This window comes from Geotrypetes seraphini, chromosome 14, assembly GCF_902459505.1.
Source record: "Geotrypetes seraphini chromosome 14, aGeoSer1.1, whole genome shotgun sequence".
In the NCBI taxonomy this organism is placed as follows: Eukaryota; Metazoa; Chordata; class Amphibia; order Gymnophiona; family Dermophiidae; genus Geotrypetes; species Geotrypetes seraphini.
Genome location: NC_047097.1, coordinates 38,145,411 through 38,167,386, shown reverse-complemented (window position 1 = coordinate 38,167,386; position 21,976 = coordinate 38,145,411). Strand labels below are relative to the sequence as shown.

Below are 21,976 nucleotides of genomic sequence, written 5' to 3'. Positions count from 1 at the left end.
TAGCGTTTATCACGCGATATTTAGCGCTCGCTAAAAAGCATAGCGCACCTTTGTAAAAGAGGGGGTAAGGCTATATTAGTGCATGGTTATTAATTCAGAAAATGGAAAAATCAGCCTTTTTCTGGCTGCATTCAGGGCCCCTTTTACAAAGCTGAGGTAGCAATTCCTGTTCAGCAAATGCAATACAGCACATTCAATTCCTATGGCCTGCACTGCATTTGCCGCGCCTCACTACTGCAGCTTTGTAAAAGGAGTCCTAAATGACCTGAGCAAGTGGCAAAGACCTGTGTAAAGGCACACTAAGACCAGTTTTTAACGCAGCTTAATAAAAGGAGCCATTGAAAAGGAAAAATATAACAAAGTTCATGTTTAGGGCCAAAGCCCTAAAAGCCTTAGAGCCAAAAATGCCTGGCATCTCCTTTGCATATCTTTAAACATATTGAGAAATACACAGGCTCTCCCTAAGAGCATGATGTAAGATATTGCACCTCAACTAATGGTGGTATAGTATTTTTAGTATATCCAAAAAATATTTCCTCACCGTTTCCATAGGGAGATTTGGGGATATTCAAAAGCCTTAAATTCTCCTTTCGTAACGGATTTTTCATGTACTCCATTTTTTTAATGGGAGAACAACTTATCCTTCATTAGCCAGTTGAACAGCAGATACTTTGGTCTCTATTGAGGTCTGTCTTATCAGCATACTGGTCTAAAGCTTGTGCCTGACCACCTACAGTTCCTGATAATGAATTGATATAAGAAAAAAGATGCAAATACTTTAATAAAAGAAAAATTAAGAGCATATATAGTCTCATAGAATCCATAATGACAACAGAAGGTCTAGTTAACAACTGCAGCTCCAGTAGATCCAGCTTTCTGTAGATCTTCCTTCACATCAGAAAAGGTACTCAAGAGTTGATACTGCAAACAGAGGATCCTCTAAAACAAGAGATGAAGGTTCAAGCTCTCACTAACTTCCATGGCAAAGCCCAATGGCTGCAGGGGTGTTGTCCATTCTCAGGGTTCAACAAAGGGCAGTAAATACCGAGGTCCGTACTAGCATGCGCCAGCTGAATCAAAAGAGGAGCAGGGATAGAAACTGCCGATGCTCTGAAACTCTGCAGTATTGTTTGATGCAGCTGTAGGGTCGGAGCTGAACCAGAGGATGGCATGGGCTCCTTCCTCTTTATCTTCTTACCCATTCTAGACGAGAAAAGTACCAAACACAGCCAACTAGCACCACAAAAAGAAAGAGCTACCAGCAGGTGAGTCTCAATCAGATGTCATCTTAAGAACATAAGAACATAAGAAATGCCTCTGCTGGGTCAGACCTGAGGTCCATCGTGCCCGCAGTCCGCTCACACGGCAGCCCAACAGGCCCAGGACCTGTGCAGTAATCCTCTATCCCCTTTTCCAGCAGGAAATTGTCCAATCCTTTCTTGAACCCCAGTACCGTACTCTGCCCTATTACGCTCTTTTAGGTTCTGGGTTGGGTTGTTTTGTTATACAGTATTCTGTTTTCTATGGTCTCCCTTTTTAAAAGTTAAAAGCTACTACAGTAGTTTTCGTTATTGTCCATCCTTCACTAATTATGTTAAATTTGATCACATTATAAAACATTATTGCCATAGCCCTAGCAATATCTCTCTCACTGGATCCTGCTGCTCCACGAAACGCATATTACTCCTGAGTCTACTGGATTACTGTAATATTGTTTACTTGATGAGTACTAAGAAAAACATGGCTAGATTGACCTTGGTTCAGAACACGGCAATGAGCTTGATTTATGGTCTAAGGAAATATGAAAATAATAGCAAAATACCACTATATCAAACAATACACATCAGTATTGTCAAGCCTTCATCTATCAAGGCATCCTATACGGCCTCAGAAATGGAGTGTGTGGCGCAGTGGTTGGATCTACAGCCTCAGCACCCTGGGGTTGTGGGTTCAAACCCCGCACTGCTCCTTGTGACCCTGGGCAAGTCACTTAATCCTCCATATCCCCAGGTACGTTAGATAGATTGTGAGCCCACCGGGACAGAGAGGGAAAATGCTTGAGTACCTGATTGTAAAAACCGCTTAGATAACCTTGATAGGCGGTATATAAAATCCTAATAAACTTGAAACTTGAGCCTACGCACAGCATTTGCCACGTTCCAATGATGTCAGCACGTTACGATGGTAACTAGACTATATAAAGTTGTTGCTGCCATTTTGGCACTGTTTGAAAAGCTGTGACCGAATGCACTGATGTGAGTGTTGTACTATTTAAATTTTTAAAAACAACGTTTTTTTTGGGTTTTTGAATGTGAATATATTATTGTTTGTATTTATTTGTAGTGAGGATGTGTGTGGTAATGTCCAGGTGGCCCTGATGCAGCGGATGTATGCAATTCCCGCGAAACACTGGCCGCGTTGGCGAATGGACATGAATTGAGATTTTACTATTAAGACTCCGACAGTGAAGACTACTAAACAAATAAGATAAGTTTTTGTGGTCGAGTTTTTCAAATTTTGATATTACACACAGTATTTGATGCAGATTTTTTGAATAAGCATTACGTATTTAAAACCACATCTTAAATATTGAGTGGTGTAGGGTTTATATTACAAAATAGTGATTAAAAAATAGCACTTAAAAAAAAAAAAAATAGTTTTAAAGGCCAATGATTGGAGCAGGAGCATTTCTACTACGCGGATTGTCTCAGTTTGTGACTGCATTGCTGTGCGTAGGCTCCATTTCTGAGGCCGTATAGGATGCCTTGATAGATGAAGGCTTGACAATACTGATGTGTATTGTTTGATATAGTGTTATTTCGCTATTATTTTTGTATTTGTGTTATATACCACTGGGTTATACTACCTAAGGAAATATGACCATGTGACACCTTATTACTGTGAGTTGCATTGACTTCCTGTTGAGGCCCAGGTGATCTTTAAGTTGGGATGCTTATTTTATAAAGCTGCCTTTGGAGCAGTTCCACTATATCTTGCCGACAGGTTCCTCATAGTGTCACATAAGAATAGTAAAAAATCACATGCCCTTTTTACGTTTCTTTCATATCAAGCAGCTTACTATGATAAAGTTTTCCAACCATTGCTACTTAAATCTAGCTTTTATGAACATTTTAGAAAACTGTTGAAAACCTTTCTTTTTTCAAAATTTCTGACTAATTAGATCTCCCTGTATTCTTCATAACAATAGGGCTCCTTTTACGAAGCCCCATTAGTGGCTTTATAGCACGTAACTTTTTAGCACGCGCTAACCCCCGCCTTAGCCGAAAAACTACCGCCTGCTCAAGAAGAAGCGGTAGCGGCTAGCGCAGCCAGCAAATTAGCGCGCGCTATTACGTGTGTTAAGCTGCTAACGCGGCTTCGTAAAAGGAGCCCATAATCTGTATTTTTTATAGCACAATCTTTTGTTAACCACACTGAACTTATGGCTATGCGGTCTAGAAATTTGTTGTTATGTTATGTAGAAACTTTACCTCCTGTCCCAATGACATTTCTCCAGTCAATACTGAAGAATTTGACATCTGCTCCTATTACTGTTTGTGCCAATTTTATTTCTTTTCTAATTTTTTTCTAACATTTTATTGTCCGTTGCTTCATCCTGGGCTGCTGAATGGTAGTGCACCCCTACAAAAATTCCTGCACAGGATTCAAACGATTATCACATCTTATCATATAAACATAAAAAAAACTTTAAAATATATTATTTAGTGCAAAGTGCTAAGACCCACAACCTTCATGCTTTAATAATAAAGATACAATAAATGGAGTAGGGGGGCTGGTCTATTAAAATTCGTAAGGGTAAGGAGGTCAAAAATGATATGAAAAATAAATGTTATAAAGAACTCCTAACAAGAATGTTGTTGAATAAATAATATATAAGAAATTCTTATCACATACACTCAGAAATGTGTAATCCAGCCAAGAGCCAAAGCTCCTATAGCCATGGTGGGTTCGGCTATAGGAGCTTCAGCTCTTGGCTGGATTACACATTTCTGAGTGTATGTGATAAGAATTTCTTATATATTATTTATTCAACAACATTCTTGTTAGGAGTTCTTTATAGCATTTTTTTTTTAAATAATAATAAAGATAAGCAGAGGCTTCCATTGGGACCATCATAGCACACTTCCAGTCCTGTGCCACTCCCTTTAACACTATCAAACTATTATCATTTAAAAAAACAGCTGCGGGGCGGTTCTTCAAGATTGTTCTCCTTGCTGCTTATCCAAAGTGTGCAATCCCATTCAATTTCTATATCTATATATTTTTAAAGTGTTTTATGTTTATATGATAAGATATGATAATCATTTGAATCCTGTGCAGGAATTTTTGTGGTACAGTAAAATTGCAGGAACGTTTGTTGGATATACTTCTGGTTATTATTTAATTAAGTGCACCACTACTGCGATACTTCTTTCAGTCACAAGGCATTTTTATCCATAAAGATTCCTGAAATTTTTATCTTACTTGACACTATACCTGCCTTAACATATAACACTACCCCATCATTTCGATATCACTTGTGCACTGGCCTCACAGAAAGAGGATAACTAATGGGACACTAAGGCCCTGATTCTCTAAAAGTGCGTCCCGATTTTAGGCAGCTGTAGACGTCCTACAGCTGTCTAATCAGCCAATCGGGATGCACGTTTTTTAAAAAAAAATGCTCCCCAGGCAGACCTGAAGGCGCCTCCGGGAGCCTAGGGAGACCCGCAAGATGCCTAAGCTCGTCTAAGGGCCTTAGGCGGGCCTTAGGCTGAACCTAGGCGGCCCTACGCGTCTCCCTAGTAGATGAGAAGCTTAAAAATGTAGGCCAGCAAAATGCTGGTCTACATTGTAAGTAGACGCGGCCGCTATACTTATCGCGGCAAGGGATCTCTCTGCCGCTATAAGTATAGCGGGCCGTGGCCCCTGACCGATCACTGGCAGGAGGGTGCCCAAACCTTCCTGCCCGAAGACGCACCCCCCTCCCCGACACTACCGACCGCCCCCCCCCCCCCCCGACATTACCGGTCGCTGGCAGGAGGGTGCCCAATCCCTCCTGCCCGAAGACGCACCCCCCCCTGGCGCTAACAACCCCCACTCCACCAAACCTGTTCTTACAGATGGGTCTTGCACGTCGAGCAAGCAGGCACGCCTCGTCGAAATGAGGCGGGCCCGCCCCTTCCCGGCCCATCCCGCCGAAGCCTAAGGCCTGATTGGCCCAGGCTCTAGAAGCCTGGACCAATCAGGCCTTAGGCATAGCGGGTCCGCCCATCCCCACTTAATCTAAGGCCTGATTGGCCAATCAGACCTTAGACTTAGTAGGGATGGGCGGACCCGCTATTCCTAAGGCCTGATTGGTCCAGGCTTCTAGAGCCTGGGCCAATCAGGCCTTAGGCTTCGGCGGGATGGGCCGGGAAGGGGCGGGCCCGCCTCATTTCAACGAGGCGTGCCTGCTTGCTCGACGTGCAAGACCCATCTGTAAGAACAGGTTTGGTGGAGTGGGGGTTGTTAGCGCCAGGGGGGGGGTGCGTCTTCGGGCAGGAGGGATTGGGCACCCTCCTGCCAGCGACCGATATTGTCGGGGGGGGCGATCGGTAGTGTCGGGGGGGGGGTCGGTAGTGTCGGGGAGGGGGGTGCGTCTTCGGGCAGGAGGGTTTGGGCACCCTCCTGCCAGTGATCGGTCAGGGGGCCACGGCCCGCTATACTTATAGCGGCAGAGAGATCCCTTGCCGCGATAAGTGTAGCGGGCCGTGTCTAATCTAACCCGATTCTCTAACCCGTGTCTGTAACATGGACGCCGGTTACAGAATTGGAGTTTAGTTTAGGCCGATTCTGAATAGGACGCCTCTCCCGGGCGTCCTATACAGAATCAGGGCCTAACAGTTTTCTAAAATACCTATTATGTCTTATCTTCAGATGTAATGCCATACATTCTAGCTCTCCATTCCTATTTTTTTTAGGCTTCTGGCACTAGCACTCAGACAATTCAAAGCATGTTTTTCATGTGTATTCAAATCCTGCCTAGCGATTGATCGGAATAATGTGGCATCCCTTACTGTTGTCTCTTCTTTACTGGAGGTGCCACCTATCGTCTTCTGCCTTTATCACACTCTCTACTAGGATATTCTAGCTTCCCCAGTGTGTCACTATCCTTTGAAGACACCAAACTCTGAATTCCTGAGCAACTGTCAGTTTTTCCCCATTAGCTCATTTAAAAGCTATTCTCTGTTATTTAAAACGTTAGAACCAGTAGCTGGAGACCATACTTATAGAATGGCACCCCCCCCCCCTTGCCTAGTTCCTAACAAATCTAAAGCCCTCTTCCCCACATTATCATCTCCTCCATAAATAGAGTCTTCTGAACTCTGGAGTATTGTGTATGGAATATAAAGCATTGCTGAGAATGGACTCTAGAGGTTTGGAATTTTTATTTTCTTCTTAAAAGCTTCAATGTAGTTTCCAAAACTTCTATCTCCTGCAACTCCCTATATCATTGGTGCCCACCTGTGCCATGGCAGCCTGACTGTATGGCACATAGCACATTAATGGTAAATTTTTTGCAAAAAATACCATTGATACACTTGTCGAAATGCTGTTTCACTCTTCAAAATATGCAGTATGATTTTAATTATTTTCAAATTAAGCCAAATGTATTATTTTCAAATGATTCTTACCATTACAAAATTAATTCCTATTATAACAAATCCTACAGCCATCATGAAAAACATACATCACTAAATATTACACAACAGTATCCTATTTACAGGCACATTTATTAATTCATGTTACTGCATTAATGTGCAATAACATAATTAAGGCACATTATTAGTAACCAGGTCCCACTGCATAGATGTGCAAAAAATATACTTCATATTAAGCACATTAATGCATTCAAAACTGAGCACATTAGTAACTATGCCTGTTAATGTGAAATCTCCTTTACTACCTATGGGAGAGGAAAAGAAAAATACAGTGGAAAATATGGCAGGGCAGTTTATACGGACTTTCATCCAAAATGAACCTAGGTTGTTTAAATAACGGGTGCACTGTTATGAATGCATACAAAGTCACATGACACTCCCCCCCCCCAAAAAAAAACCAATTAGTTTTGTAAATAACCTTATTAGCTACAGAGCAAAATATTCAATTATTAAATGTCATTCATAAAATGTATTGATAATCTGTGTGTTGTGATACATGTACACATATGCAACCCAAAATATACAGCACATATACAGAAAAACAAATGCATTCTGAATCTATAACAAATAATTTAATATAAAATTCATCATGCTAAGTTCTATATACATATTCTATTAATTCAGTTAAGAATGCAAAATAAATATAGTGTATTTTCTTCTACTACATGAAATTACTGGCAGAACACATACAGGTAAGGCACATAAAGATAACATCTTAAAAACAACGGTTACCGTCATATTAAATCCCCTACACAGGTTTTCTTTCTCCAACTCTTGGTTTTTGTCTCTTATGATTTGCAACATTCATGAACAAAAAACATTCTGGAAAATGCACGAATATGTGAAACTAATGAAGCGGTAAAGGGTACAGGACACATCACCGCACCTGCTCCAAGCACAAACGAGCAGCAGCTTTACATCCCGATCAAACGAACAGCAAGCAGCAAACAATAAGGAATTCTCGGAGATTCTGCAATGCAGACTGTAATCGAATCGCAATAGTAAACTGGGTGGTTAGCCGGGGCTAAGGCAATGTCTTCCAGTGCACAGGGAACGGGAAGGACAAGAAAGAGGTCTGCATGATCATGGACAAATCCGTATCTAGACATCAATGCAGCATCCTCATGTCATGGGATCAAGTTCAGATTTCGGTAATTCTAAACAAAGCAAAAGGCGATTAACAGACCGTCGCTGCTCACTTTGCAGGTTCGGGATTGATGATATGTACTATTAGCGATTTAATACAGCAAAGTATAAGTCCCGTCCCGTACCTGCAGTAATGCAATCCCCTCCCCCCCAACGCCCCCGTCTTTCAACCGCTTAAACCCACCGGTAGCCTGTAGCAGACAGAAGCATTTTCTTACCTGCACTCATCTAGAACCCTCTCTCACAGGTTCCAAACTGAGGGGGGGGGGCGAACCCCTATAACTGAACCCCGACTCCCTACTTCGGCAGCCCTGTCTGAACCTCTCTCTCTCTCGCCGACCAGCAAAAGTGCAAAACCGGCCTCCTCTCCCCGCCCCCTCCCCTTCGGTTACCCTGTGATGTCATCTACGCCATGGCCCGCCCCTGCACCGCGACGGTTGGCTATCCAGCTTTGAAGACGGTAGATAGCGTCCTCTTGAGAGACCGCTGATTGGTCCGGACGGCTGTCCCTTGATGCGACTTGTCAAGTCCGCTCCGGAGGCCTGGCGACGGCTCCGGAGAGTCGGCGGAGAAAGAGGAGCGGGCTTAGAGGAGGCTTGGCACAAAGGCTTCTCGCGGTTTAAAAAAAAAAAAAAAGAGTTTAGTACCAGCTGCAGATTTAACCCCCCACCCCCCAACATTAGTCATTGGCTTCTGAATACTTATTTAGCTGCTGCTCGCTCACATTAATATCTACTGGGGAGAGGGATCCGACTGAGAGAATTGAGGTAATACGGAGCTGGAATGGGTTGTTTCTCATACCCAGTATGAGCTTTTTTTTTTCGGGGGCAAGGAAGGGTGAATGTGGCACGGCATCAGAGCATTGACTGTGGAACTAGACAGCAAAAAAAAAAAAAAACCCCACACAACAGCAACAACCCCACAGGAAGAGCAAAAACAGTAACTAAACATTAATACTGTACTGGCAAAAACCAGGAAGTGTAAAAAGTCGAGCTGGGTCCTGAAAAGAAGGAAAAGGGAACCAAGAATGTGCCTGATCTTGTTTTTTTTTTCCTCTTGGTGCTTTTTTTCTGTGAAAGGAAGCTAGTTAGTAATTTGTAAATAAAGGAACCGAGAAATGAAGCACTGGAAGTTCAGGTGGATATAGCTCCTGTACTACAACCTTTTTTGAAGGAAATTAAAACACAAAAATAAGGCAGGCAGCATTACAGACAGTAGCCTCACAGTAGGACCTCTGATGATATCACATGCATACAAGAGAGACCTGAACACGTCTTTGATAAGTGTAAACTGGAAACATTAATATTTAGTGAAATCGGGGGATGTCAGCTCCTTTCTCTTGTTCCCGGTAGACTGCCTAGGAAGGAGAGCGACAACTGAAGGAGAAGGGTTGAATGAATTTGTGAATAGAATAGCTCTTCTCTGTTCCAGAATGATCATCAATAGAAATTCTACACCTCAGTCTGATACACATACAAACACAGGCAAACTTTCAACAAACATACTGTAAGTTATCACAACTCGAAGTATGCATAGTACATTTCCCCATGTACTATGCAAAATGTAAAGATAGTAGAGATGTTCATTCCTGAAAACTGACAGAAAAATCAAAGATTTCCCGCAAAAGAATAAAGGAGGTAGTTATTAAGATGCATCAAAGCCCTAAGGTATGTGATTTGACACTTAAACAGCTGCTAAAATATGTAATACAGTATTTACCATAATACATGCTAAGGTGCCACAGTAATGAGATACAAAGCATTCAAGCAAAACACCTCAATGCTATTGGGTTCTTTTTCTTGATTGTAAATTAAATAACAGCTTGTGAATGCCTCAAGCTACATTATTCAGGAAAAAGAATACCAACATAAAGCTGGTGTTTTTTCTGGCTGGGAGCATCAGGCCAAAAGCTGTTGTCTAGTAATCTCCACACCGCTTCTTAAATGGATCAGCCAAACTGCTGATGATCCACCCCTAATCATTAACCCCCTTCCTGATGATTCTGGATCACAAACTCTTTGATTACCCCAATCAATTATCCCCATGCCCTGAAGCCTGTCAGTTATCCCACTGCCCTATAAACACCTCCCTCTCCCCCTCCCACCCCAGCATACATTACAGAATCTCAGTGTTTAATGGAACAGGAGCTATTCTTCAGTCCCTTTTTGGCACCGGATTCAAAATGGTGCTTGCCACCCCTTGCAGTAGTCTTTGAGAAGTTCTCCAGTAGGGGTCAAGCTCCCTTATAAGTTCCAATATGGCAGCTTGCTCCCTAGCAGTAGTATGAGCCAGTACCACTTTTACAAATGGGTCTTCTGACCTGTCCCCAGCAGTGATTACCCCAAGCTGCTTATAGCCAGCATTGGGGGCCTTCTCTCTATAGGGCTCTGCCTGCACAGAAACAGGAAGTTGCATCACAGTAGGTGGGTCCCTACAGAGAGAAGGTGCTGATACTGGCTAGAATCAATGCAGCTTATGATAATGGCTGCCAGGGACAGAAAACCCAAATGCAGGGGCGGCTCAAGGCAAACTGCTGCCTGAGGCAAGAAATGAGATGGTGCCCCCCTCCATCCCTGTACAGTCCTCTAAAATGAGGACATGTCTGGATAAAATCCAGATGTCTGGTAACCCTAGTTCTATGAGAGCTCTGTGAATGTGTGCTGTGAGGGGAAGGAATCAGACATCTAACTAATTTTCTGCATTTTGTTTCCTGTGCAGAATTCTGCATTGCACAGTGACAAAAAATCCTCCCAGGAATAACCTATGAATAGGCAGCACTAGAAACAGTGCATGTAATGGAGGAGTGGCCTAGTGGTTAGAGCAGCTGCCTCAGCACTCTAAGGTTGTGAGTAGAGAATGACACGGGGAAAAAATCTGTCCCCGTCACTGCACCGTCCCCGGCCCACCATCCTCTGCATCGCCCCATCACCGCCGTTCCCTTCACAGCCCCGTCACCGCCATCCCTTTCACCGCCCCGTCACCGCCACTGCCACTGCCATCCCATTCACCGCCCCGTCACCGTCCCCGCAGCATCCATATAATAATAATAATAATAATAATAACTTTATTCTTATATACCGCCAACAATCTTGCGACTTCTAGGCGGTTTACAGTAAAGAGAAATTGTACAGACGGCGACTTAACAGAATATTGCAGTGTACATCTGATAGTAACAGCATTAATGATAATAACAACAGTTTAAATTGTACAGACGGCGACTTAACAGAATATTGCAGTGTACATCTGATAGTAACAGCATTAATGATAATAACAACAGTTTATGTACTGTAGGGTCGTGAAGTACCTTGCGGTTTGCACAGGGTTGGAAGTTAGTGATTGGGGTTAACAGTTTACAAGAACAGATTTGGGGAGTGATTACGAAGGGGGTTATTGTCCTTGTTCGTTGCCTAGGTATTTTGTGAACAGGTATGTTTTCAGGTGTTTCCTGAATTCTCCATAGTTGTTTGTGTGTGTAATTAGTTTATCTAAGTCTTTGCCCCATAAGGCTGCTTGATAGGATAGAAGTTGTTGATGGTATCTCTTATATTTGCATCCTCTGGCTGGTGGGGAGACGAATTTCAGGTGTATTCTTCTCTCATGTCTGTTGGTTGGGTATGAGAAGAGGTCTGTTATGTATTTAGGGGCTAGACCTGATAGTACTTTGAAGCATAGACATCCCAGCTTGAACTTCGTACGTGCCTCCATTGGTAGCCAGTGCAGGAGTCGGTAGGAAGGGGTTATATGATCGGACTTCTTCAGCCCAAAAATCAGCCTGACTGCTGCATTTTGTATCAGTTGTAGTCTCTGCATTTGCTTCTGGGAAATTGCCAGGTGGGTGATGTTACAATAATCAAGGTGGCTTAATATTAGGGATTGTACCAGTATTCTGAATGCTGAAGCGTCGAAGTATGCTCTTATGGACCTAAGTTTCCAGAGAGTGAAGAACCCTTTTTTGACTAGGGAGTCCACATGGTCTTTCATAGTTAGACCTTGGTCTAGTATTACCCCCAGAACCTTCATTGTTGGTTGAATGGGGTAGTTAATTGTTTATGCGTATTGATTTTGTCGTGATATTTGAGAGTGGCGAGGCTATGAAGAATTTAGTTTTATCTGAATTGAGTTTCAGTTTAAATTCTGAGGTCCATTGTTCCATCAGGTTTAGTGCTTGTGTTGCTGTGGGGGTGATTTCGGAGGGAGACGTATTGAATGGGATAATGATTGTGAAGTCATCCGCGTAGCTGAATATTTTTATACCCTGTTGGGCCAGCTGCATGCCTAGTGAAGATATATAGACGTTGAAGAGTAGTGGGGATAGAGGGGACCCCTGTGGAACGCCTGATGGGTTTCTCCATGTTTTAGAGAGGCTGCAGTTGAAGCGTACTTGATAGGTGCGGGATGTGAGGAATCCTCGGAACCAGTCAAGTACTTCACCTCCGATGCCGATTGCGTCTAGACATTGTAGCAATTTTTTGTGATCCACCAGGTCAAAGGCCGAGCTCATGTCAAATTGCATGATTAAGGCATTATGTCCCTTGCTGAGTAAGTTGCGTGAGTATTCTAGGGTTGCTGCGATCACCGTCTCTGTGCTAAACAGAGGTCTGAAGCCAGACTGGGTTTCATGTAATAGCGAGAACTGATCAAGGTAGTCCATCAATTGGGTGTGTACTAAACCTTCCATTATTTTTACGAAGAATGGAATGGATGCTACCGGTCTATAGTTAGTTACTGATGATAGGGATTGTTTATGATTTTTTGGAATTGGGGAAGATAAGGTCATAGAGGGTCAATGATAGAAAAGAGGGCAGACAAGGGATAATAAAGACAGGAAACCAAGGGAAGATTGATGGTGAACATGGAGAGAGAAGAAATTACAATTGGACTGGAAACCCTGAAAAGACAGGAAACAAACCCCAGAAAAAGCACAAAAAAGAGACACAGGCTGTGGAAATGGAAAAATTCTATCTTAGAAATTTACTTTTAACTCTAGTTATTAGGCTAGGCTAGAATATGGTAGGCCTCTAACTAACCTTTGCCTGATGTGCATTATTAGCTCACTGTCCTGAATGTGAAAAACAGTATACATAATTAACATTGAGACTTCCAGGAAGGGAAAAACATTGTAAGTCACTTGTATCTTGGGCAGTGACCAGTTTATAACCCTAATAACTGCTAGACATCCAGATGATCAAGGGGTGAAGGAGAGTATTATGAAAGAGTAAACTATGCACCTGCAATAAGAATACATAAAAATAGTCATTGTGATCCTTTTATGTTCAAGATGCCAAATTCCCTATATAAGGGGCTGGCCTATAACCAGAATTTAGAGCCTTGTCTACCTTTAAAACTTGTATGTTCTCACTTTGGTGCCGGGCAAAATGGTAGAAATTATTATAAAAAAATAAAATTGTGGAACACGTAGACCAGGAGTGTCAAACTCAATCACATAAGGGGCCGAAAACTGAAAAAAAGGCTAAGTCGCGGGCCAAATATTTTTTTAAAGATACTTATGGGTCCTTTTATTAAGGTACGCTAACCGATTTAGCGCACACTAAATACGTACGTTAATAAAAGGACCCCTTAGTCTTAGTAGAAGTATAGGGTTCAACTTCTCCAACCCCACGTCAGCTCTTTGATGCAAACAAAATAAATTAAAAGGACAAAGCTGTGCTGTTTCTGAAACACCAGTATCATGATTGTTAACTGAACTCAGATAAGTGTATTTTTTAATGTTGCATAATTATTCACTTACTTTGGGGTAAATGATGAAAAAATTTGTGCTTAACTAATGGTGGGAGCACATGAAATATGTCAAGCTTATTTAATATGATACCTCTACCGCAGGGATCTCAAAGTACCTCCTTGAGGGCCGCAATCCAGTCAGGTTTTCAGGATTTCCCCAATGAATATGCTTTGAAAGCAGTGCGTGCATATTCATTGGGGAAATCCTGAAAACCCGACTGGATTGCGGCCCTCAAGCAGGGACTTTGAGACCCCTGCTCTAACGCTTTTATATTGAATATTTATATATAATTTTGTTTTGATTTTTGCCTGACTAAATTATAACTTCCTAAGAACATCAGCCCCAAAATACCTTTCCTCAGCTGCAGGTCTGCTTGGGACCTGACTCTGCAGGTTCATGCCGCATCATCTGTAGGTTCACATGGCCTGCAGAGGATCGCTGGTCAGCAGTAGCGATCTAGCAGGCCGCCGTAGCCTCAGCTGCACGTTCCCTCTGGCGCGGTCCCATACGTCAGAGGAGGGGCAGGGCCACGCCAGAGGGAACATGCAGCTGAGGCTATGGCAGCCTGCTAGGATCACTACTGCCGACCAGCGATCCTCTGCAGGCCGCCTGAACCTACAGATGAAGCGGTGTGAATCTACAAATGATGCAGCGCTTGTACCGGTAAGCCAGCTTTAGGGGAAATTGGAAATTGTCCGTACCCCAAATTTCAGTACCCCATGGGTCAGATTTGGCCCCCAGGCCAGAGTTTTACATGTCTGACATAGACGAACATGATTTAATGAGACGGAGTCAGCATGGGTTCAGCTGAGGGAGATTTTGCCTCAAATTTGCTTGCCTTCTTTGAAGGTGTGAATAAACATGTGGATAAAGGTGAGCCGGTTGATATAGTATATCTAGATTTTCAGAAAGGTTTTGATAAAGTTCCTCACGAGAGGCTCCTGAGAAAATTAAAGTGTCATGGGATAGGTAGCAAAGTTCAGTTGTGGATTAGGAATTGGTTATCGGATAGAAAACAGAGGGTAGGGTTAAATGGTCATTTTTCTCGATGGAGGAGAGTAAACAGTGGAGTGCCACAGGGGTCGGTACTGGGACCAGTGCTATTTGACTTATTTATAAATGATCTGGAAATTGGAATGACGAGTGAGGTGATTAAATTTGCAGATGACACTAAACTGTTCAAAGTTGTTAAAACGCATGCGGATTGTGAAAAATTGCAGGCAAACCTTAGGAAATTGGAAGACTGGGTGTCCAAATGGCAGATGAAATTTAGGGCCTCTTTTGTTAAACTGTACTAGCAGTTTCTAGCACAGGGAGCCGCGCTGAATGGCCCGCGCTGCTGCCGACACTCATAGAGTTCCTATAAGCGTTGGGAGCAGAGCGGGCCATTCAGCACGGCTCTGTGCTAAAAACTGCTAGCACAGTTTAATAGAAGAGGGGGTTAATGTGGACAAATGCAAAGTGATGCACATTGGGAAGAATAACCTGAATAACAGTTAAAGGATGCTAGGGGCCACCTTGGGGATTAGCACCCAAGAAAAGGATCTGAGTGTCATCGTAGACAATACTATGAAATCTTCCACCCAATGTGCGGCGGCGGCCAAAAAAGCAAAGAGGATGCTAGAAATTATTTAAAAAAGGGATGATTAACAAGACTAAGAATGTTATAATGCCCCTGTATCGCTCCATGGTGCGACCTCATCTGGAGTATTGCGTTCAATTCTGGCCTTCTTATCTCAAGAAAGATATAATGGAGCTAGAAAAGGTTCAAAGAAGAGCAACCAAGATGGTAAAGGGGATGGAACTCCTCTCGTATGAGGAAAGACTAAAACGGTTAGGGCTCTTCAGCTTGGAAAAGAGACAGCTGAGGGGAGATATGATTGAAGTCTACAAAATCATGAGTGGAGTAGAACGGGTACAAGTGGATCGATTTTTCACTCCATCCAAAATTACAAAGACTTAGGGGACACTCGATGAAGTTACAGGGAAATACTATTACAACCAATTGGAGGAAATATTTTTTCACTCAGAGAATAGTTAAGCTCTGGAACGCGTTGCCAGAGAATGTGGTAAGAGCGGATTGCATATCTGGTTTTAAGAAAGGTTTGGACAAGTTCCTAGAGGAAAAGTCCATAGTCTGCTATTGGAAAGACACAGGGGAAGCCACTGCTTGCCCTGTATCGGTAGCATGGAATATTGCTTAGGTTTTGGCCAAGTACTGGTGACCTGGATTGGCCACAGTGGGAACGGGCTACTGGGCTTGATGGACCATTGGTCTGACCCAGTGAGGCTATTCTTATGTTCTTATTAATAAACGGTTATTAAACTGAGCACAGGCTAGTGTGTGTTTATTTCCACATGGCCAAAGTGGAAAAAAATTACTCAAGACAACAAAGGCAGCAAAATATTTTATTTTGAATTTATCAATGTGAATAGGTCAGCTTTGGAAAATGCACATTTCTGATATCCTGTATTTCAATATCTATTTCTCGCTCTTTGCTGTTTGACTTGATGCAGAGTTTGACTTGATGTTCCAGTTCAATATTTCCCTTTAATTTATCTGTTAAATGATCTGTGATCCCTTGATTTATATTTGCTGAGGGTCTGTCTGTGTTTTGTACATGTGACTAAGTTGTGATATTCTGCTTGTATGTAGTTTCTATGTAGAGATCTGTAGCAGTCCCATTTCTTCTGTTTTCTCATTATTTATTTATAAGTGGTTGATATACCACCAAAGTGGCCTAAAAGACATCACAGTGGTGGTGGCGGCGGATTGGATTTTTAGGGTTTAGTGCGGTGGTTCCCAAATCTGATCCTGGAGGTACCCCAGACAGTCATGGTCAACAAATGGGGTGGGGAGAAAAAAAACTGCAAATTCAGTCAATCAGAGGTTGTACCTGATCTAATTACAGAAGCTCCGTCAGGTACCAAAGCCCACAAGTTGCCAACGATATGTATTTTGATTTTAATTTTTTTAAAGTTTGCTCTTCCACTACCACATTCCAACTCCAGAGATGCCAATCACATCCACCTAAGATATCATGCATTCCTCATAATTAGGCCCCACACATTCCACTGCCACTTCACCTTGCTTTCATGCTTCACCCAAAGAACGCACAGATACTTTGAGGGTCTGCACTAAGTCATAGTGGTGTTTAGCCTCATTATCTAAAACTCTCAGTTAAAAAGTTGAGAGCAGTATGGGGCACTACCACTTGGTCAGAGAAGTCCTCAAACAATAAGCAAGTTCTAAAGATTTCATCACCCAATAAGTTTATAGGATGGTGGCTTTATCTGCAAAACTGAGAAATCTAGTAAACGCTATCTGACCAAGCACCATCACAAGCCTTTGGGCCCACTTAAACCTCAAATTTACTTTACCCCCTCCTCCAGGCTCAGGCTACCTGGGATCTCCACTTCAAAAGTGGCCAGTAAATTTTTATCCATAATGCTTTAAGGCAAGAGTGCCAGTCTCAGGTGGTCTCCTGGTCATCAATACACTCCTTCAATGTAGAGTGTTGTGCCCGGAGTTACTCTAGTTAGAAACAGAAACATAGAAACATGATGGCAGATAAAAGCCAAATAGCCCATCTAGTCTGCCCATCCGCAGTAACCATTATCTCATCCTCTCTCTAAGAGATCCCACATGCCTATCCCATACTTTCTTGAATTCAGACACAGTCTCCATCTCCATCACCTCTTCTGGGATACTGTATCATGCATCTACCACCCTTCCGTAGGGGTATAGACAGGCTGATTCATAGAACTGCAACAATGGCAGGCTTGACAGGAATAAAAATAGGGGCTCTTCCTGTGAAATGGAAAGTCAGAGGTGGGAGAGTACCAAGGACAATTTTGGTGAGCAAAACAGGAGCTTAAATTACTTTGGGGTGCTTTTTCTGCCATCAGGAACACTACTCAAGCACAAAACCCTTCTTTCACTTTCATGGGCCTCTGTAAGTTTACCCAAATCTCCAGAAGTTTCTGGTGCCAGAAGGCTTGAGTTTCCAAGCAGGTGCAGGAAGCACAGGAAAAAAAAAAAAACAAGTTAAAAGTTCACAGAAAAGCAACTTAGTAGCTCTAGGGTTGCTTAAAAAATGGGAACAAAATGGCAGGCACCAACTCCATGCAACCTGCTCTCATTGGCTGAGCACTTATGACAGACAGAGCTACATAGGAGATAGGACAAACGCACAAGGAACAGCAAGGGATAAATTCAGGCATTTTATTATGCTGAATTTCTCCCAATATTACACTCACATTTGTGAATAAATGTCAAAAAGATTGCATCACTAGACTTTAAAAAAATGCTTCCAGTCTATACCAGGAAAAGCTGGGATTGCTTCTCTGTTAATCTTAACAGCAAATGTATCTCTTATAACTTTAGCTGAGGAATGAGACACTGAGGGGGCACTTAGACATTCTGTTTTGCTGACAGATTGTGAGAGAGACAGCTATGGATATAGTATCGCCTGACAGCTTCAGTGAGAAATGGAATGCCAAGGTCTATTTTGAAGTTTAGATACTGACAGGATATGGTAGAAAATTGAATATACAAGTGCATTCTGACACCTTCAGTGTGAAAGTTAAGTAAAGTTATAATATAAACTGAGGTGCCTTTTAGGAGCCCAATATCTGTTTTTTTTTATATTCATAACCTGGCATTTAGATGTTACAATATGTTACATACACATATATATCCCAATTTAACAATGCCAGGTGTTCCGCCACTTATTTCTGCCCAGTGGGATGATCAGTAACCCTCAGAAAGGCACCCAGACAATATAAAGCTTAAACAATAACACTTTATTACATGCATAGATAAATATTAAAATAGAATAACATCACCGTATTTCCGGACATCACTATCCCTCACAATCTGGAATCCAAAGCGATTGATAGGAGAGGAGAACCGAACCGGGCTGTCCCTTTGTTGCAACGAAACTGGATTCAAATTCTATGGGCTGAGTTTTTCTCTTTTATAGAGAAAAACTGCTGCCCTCTTAGTAAGACAGCCGGTTCTGTTCTTTTGTTATCTGTTTTGACAACACCCAGGTCAAAAGAGGTCAAGATAGCAGATACTTGTCACTGTCCTTTTCTTTTTGATGTAGTATCCCATCTGTCTTTACTGATGATCATCTGGTTTTACTGTCCTTTGAAGATCAATGAGGTCAGGATGTTAGCTCCTGTGGAGATCAAAGAGGTCAGGATCTCAAATAAGCAAGGTTATTGCAGAGACCATCTGGTCTTACTGTCCTGTGGAGATCAAAGAGGTCAGGACGCAAGGAGGTGTTGCAGTTTATTGTCTCTTTGATGCTATCCAGTTGTCACTCAAATAAAGGAAGTCAGGATCTCAAATAAGCAAGGTTATTGCAGAGACCATCTGGTCTTACTGTCCTGTGGAGATTAAAGAGGTCAGGATCTCAAATACGCAAGGAGGTGTTGCAGTTTATTGTCTCTTTGATGCTATCCAGTTGACACTTAGACAAAGGAAGTCAGGATCTCAAATAAGCAAGGTTATTGCAGAGACCATTTGGTCTTACTGTTCTTTGGAGGTCAGGATGTCAGGTAAGCAGACTTGAGGATTCATATCAGTAATATGTTCTGAACATGTCAGTAATATGCTGAGGCATAACAGTCCACCCCTGGATCCTTAAGTCTGTATCTCCGAATAAGAAGTCATCCGAATAGAGGGATAGAGTGTTCGTTTGTATACACAATAGGTAAATCTACAATTAAGAAATGTTAACATAAGGATAACTAAACAAATATAGATTAAGGGATGAAGAAACACTTTTCTTGCTGTAGCACTCCACCCGGTAAAAGCATCCCACCAATGGTGTGCAGTAGTAGCTTCAATATGATCTGCCACTGAATGCAAGTTAGTATTTAAAAATTCAGTATCTATTTTATGCTGTAGCAAGGTAAGGTTACGTTGCTGGTTTGCTTTATTTAGAATTGCTATATTTTGCATAGCTTTCTTTACAGAGGGTAATAAAATAATTGGAGTAAGTACATCGGCAAAAGAAAGATTAACATTTACATTTGATATCCAGGGTTCATAAAAATGATAAGTTGCATTATTTGCCCACTGCAACACACTAACATTCTGTAAACATACTGAAAAGGGAGCTTGAATAGCAGGAATCACAAGTTCAACAGTACTGCTAGCAACACAGACATATTTATGTAATATTTCTTGTATAAAAGTGTAACCTTGAGGTTGAACGGTCCATTGGCACAGATTGTAGGTATGTTGTAGAGAACATGGTTCATAGATCGCATAAGAAGATGGACAAACTTGTCCATGTTGAATTTGTTTACAATTTTTTAACACGTATGTTTTGTTCTGTTCATCTATTTGTTGCCCATAGTAAGTAGGAAACCATAATTGGGGTCCTAATACCAAAGGCATCACAGTGAAAGGACACATTATGGTAGAGTTCCTTACATCAAATAACGTAAGCAACCCTTCACAGGAGAAGTCAGAACATTGTTTTATATCAAAATTCCACCATGTTCTATCTAAGGGCGTGGTTTTATTAAATAATACAAAAATCAATGAGGTATTTCGTAATTGTAACTGTTGGATAAAATTAATTCTTTGTTGTATAAAAGACAAAACACGAATCTCACAAATAGTCCAATGTAAGGCTGAAGAAACATTACTATCTAAAGTATATTGCTGTATTATAGTATCATTAACAACATGTAACATTAACTGATCATATCGTAGGGTTAGTTCATGATTATGTACAGTATTTGGCATCCATTTACCTTCCCATCTAAATACATCCGCTACTCCGGAGCCAAAAGATGCTTGTTTGCCAGCCAGTATTTCAGAATCAATAGTATTTACAATACCTAATGTAGTTCCCGCCCCCCCTAATAGTTGATCCAGCCATCTTTGGGTCCTACATTTGGGTAGAATAGGAAAATTAATTTTCCATTCATATATCATTTCCTTATGTTCTAAACTGGTATTTTTGCATTCTCTAATATTTCTTACTAAAGAGGCATTTAATGAAATAGGATTAGTATGGATAAATGTCATAATAATTACCATAAGCCGGACAATAATTGGGAAATATGCAATGATACTCTGTGAATAACTCAAATTGGTATACTACTGTGTTTCACAGATATTATAACTATATATTCTTATCTTTTCATACTTATATATTAAATATTTTTGGTGATGTGCTCAGACCTGTAACCCAATAAGTAGTGAAGTCACTGCATTGAGTTTAACATGGGGACCATCATTGCAATCACCTGTCCCCGGCCCTCCCTGATAGAATTAAACTTATTCAGATACTATAATAGTACTTATCTGAATGGAGAGGTGTTTGCTGTTAAACTGGAGCTGGTTAAATCTCAATGGTGACTGTGTTCAAATCAAATGAAGTGATGCTTAAAATCCAATAGTGGTTGTTTAAATGATCTTCAATTCTCGTCCCCCCGACTCAAGTTTCGTATTCTTCGTCGGGGAGGGACACTGAAAATCTATCTAAATCTAAATCAAAATCATATTCATGACAAAGTCATTATTTTAGTTTGCTTAACAGTTATTTTATAAGATCCAAGCTTATTGTTATCTCAATATAAATACTATTCTTAATTTACTTATTTAAATACCTGTTTCTGGCTAACTGAGACCAGACACGTTCAAAATCTCCTGGCCATCTGCGAAGCTCAACTGGAACTTAGCGCTTTTAAAGGACGCTAAGCAGGGAAAAAGGGGGTGGTTCCTATTAGACCCGGATGTAAACTAAGAATAGTAAATTAAGAATAGTATTTATATTGAGATAACAATAAGCTTGGATCTTATAAAATAACTGTTAAGCAAACTAAAATAATGACTTTGTCATGAATATGATTTTGATTTTGATTTAGATACAGATTTTCAGTGTCCCTCCCCGACGAAGAATACGAAACTCGAGTCGGGGGGACGAGAATTGAAGATCATTTAAACAACCACTATTGGATTTTAAGCATCACTTCATTTGATTTGAACACAGTCACCATTGAGATTTAACCAGCTCCAGTTTAACAGCAAACACCTCTCCATTCAGATAAGTACTATTATAGTATCTGAATAAGTTTAATTCTATCAGGGAGGGCCGGGGACAGGTGATTGCAATGATGGTCCCCATGTTAAACTCAATGCAGTGACTTCACTACTTATTGGGTTACAGGTCTGAGCACATCACCAAAAATATTTAATATATAAGTATGAAAAGATAAGAATATATAGTTATAATATCTGTGAAACACAGTAGTATAATAATTACCATGTCAGTGCGGTTTTCAATTTTGGTTGCATTCCTACAAATTAGTCCCTGTGCCCTGTTAATGGGTAAGGATAAATTCCAAAATGTAGTAC

The 21,976-nt window shown here is 41.4% G+C and overlaps 1 protein-coding gene across 5 annotated transcripts in view; it reads right to left on the bottom strand.

Moving 5' to 3' along the window:
* OTUD7A (OTU deubiquitinase 7A) overlaps window positions 1-8,283 on the bottom strand; it is a 548,435-nt gene extending 540,152 nt beyond the window's left edge. For all 5 annotated transcript variants that reach the window (XM_033921034.1, XM_033921035.1, XM_033921037.1 and 2 more), the window contains exon 1: window positions 8,069-8,283. The gene's annotated coding sequence lies outside the window, so the exon portion shown is untranslated. The remainder of the gene's footprint in view (window positions 1-8,068) is intronic.
* Window positions 8,284-21,976: the final 13,693 nt, after the last annotated feature.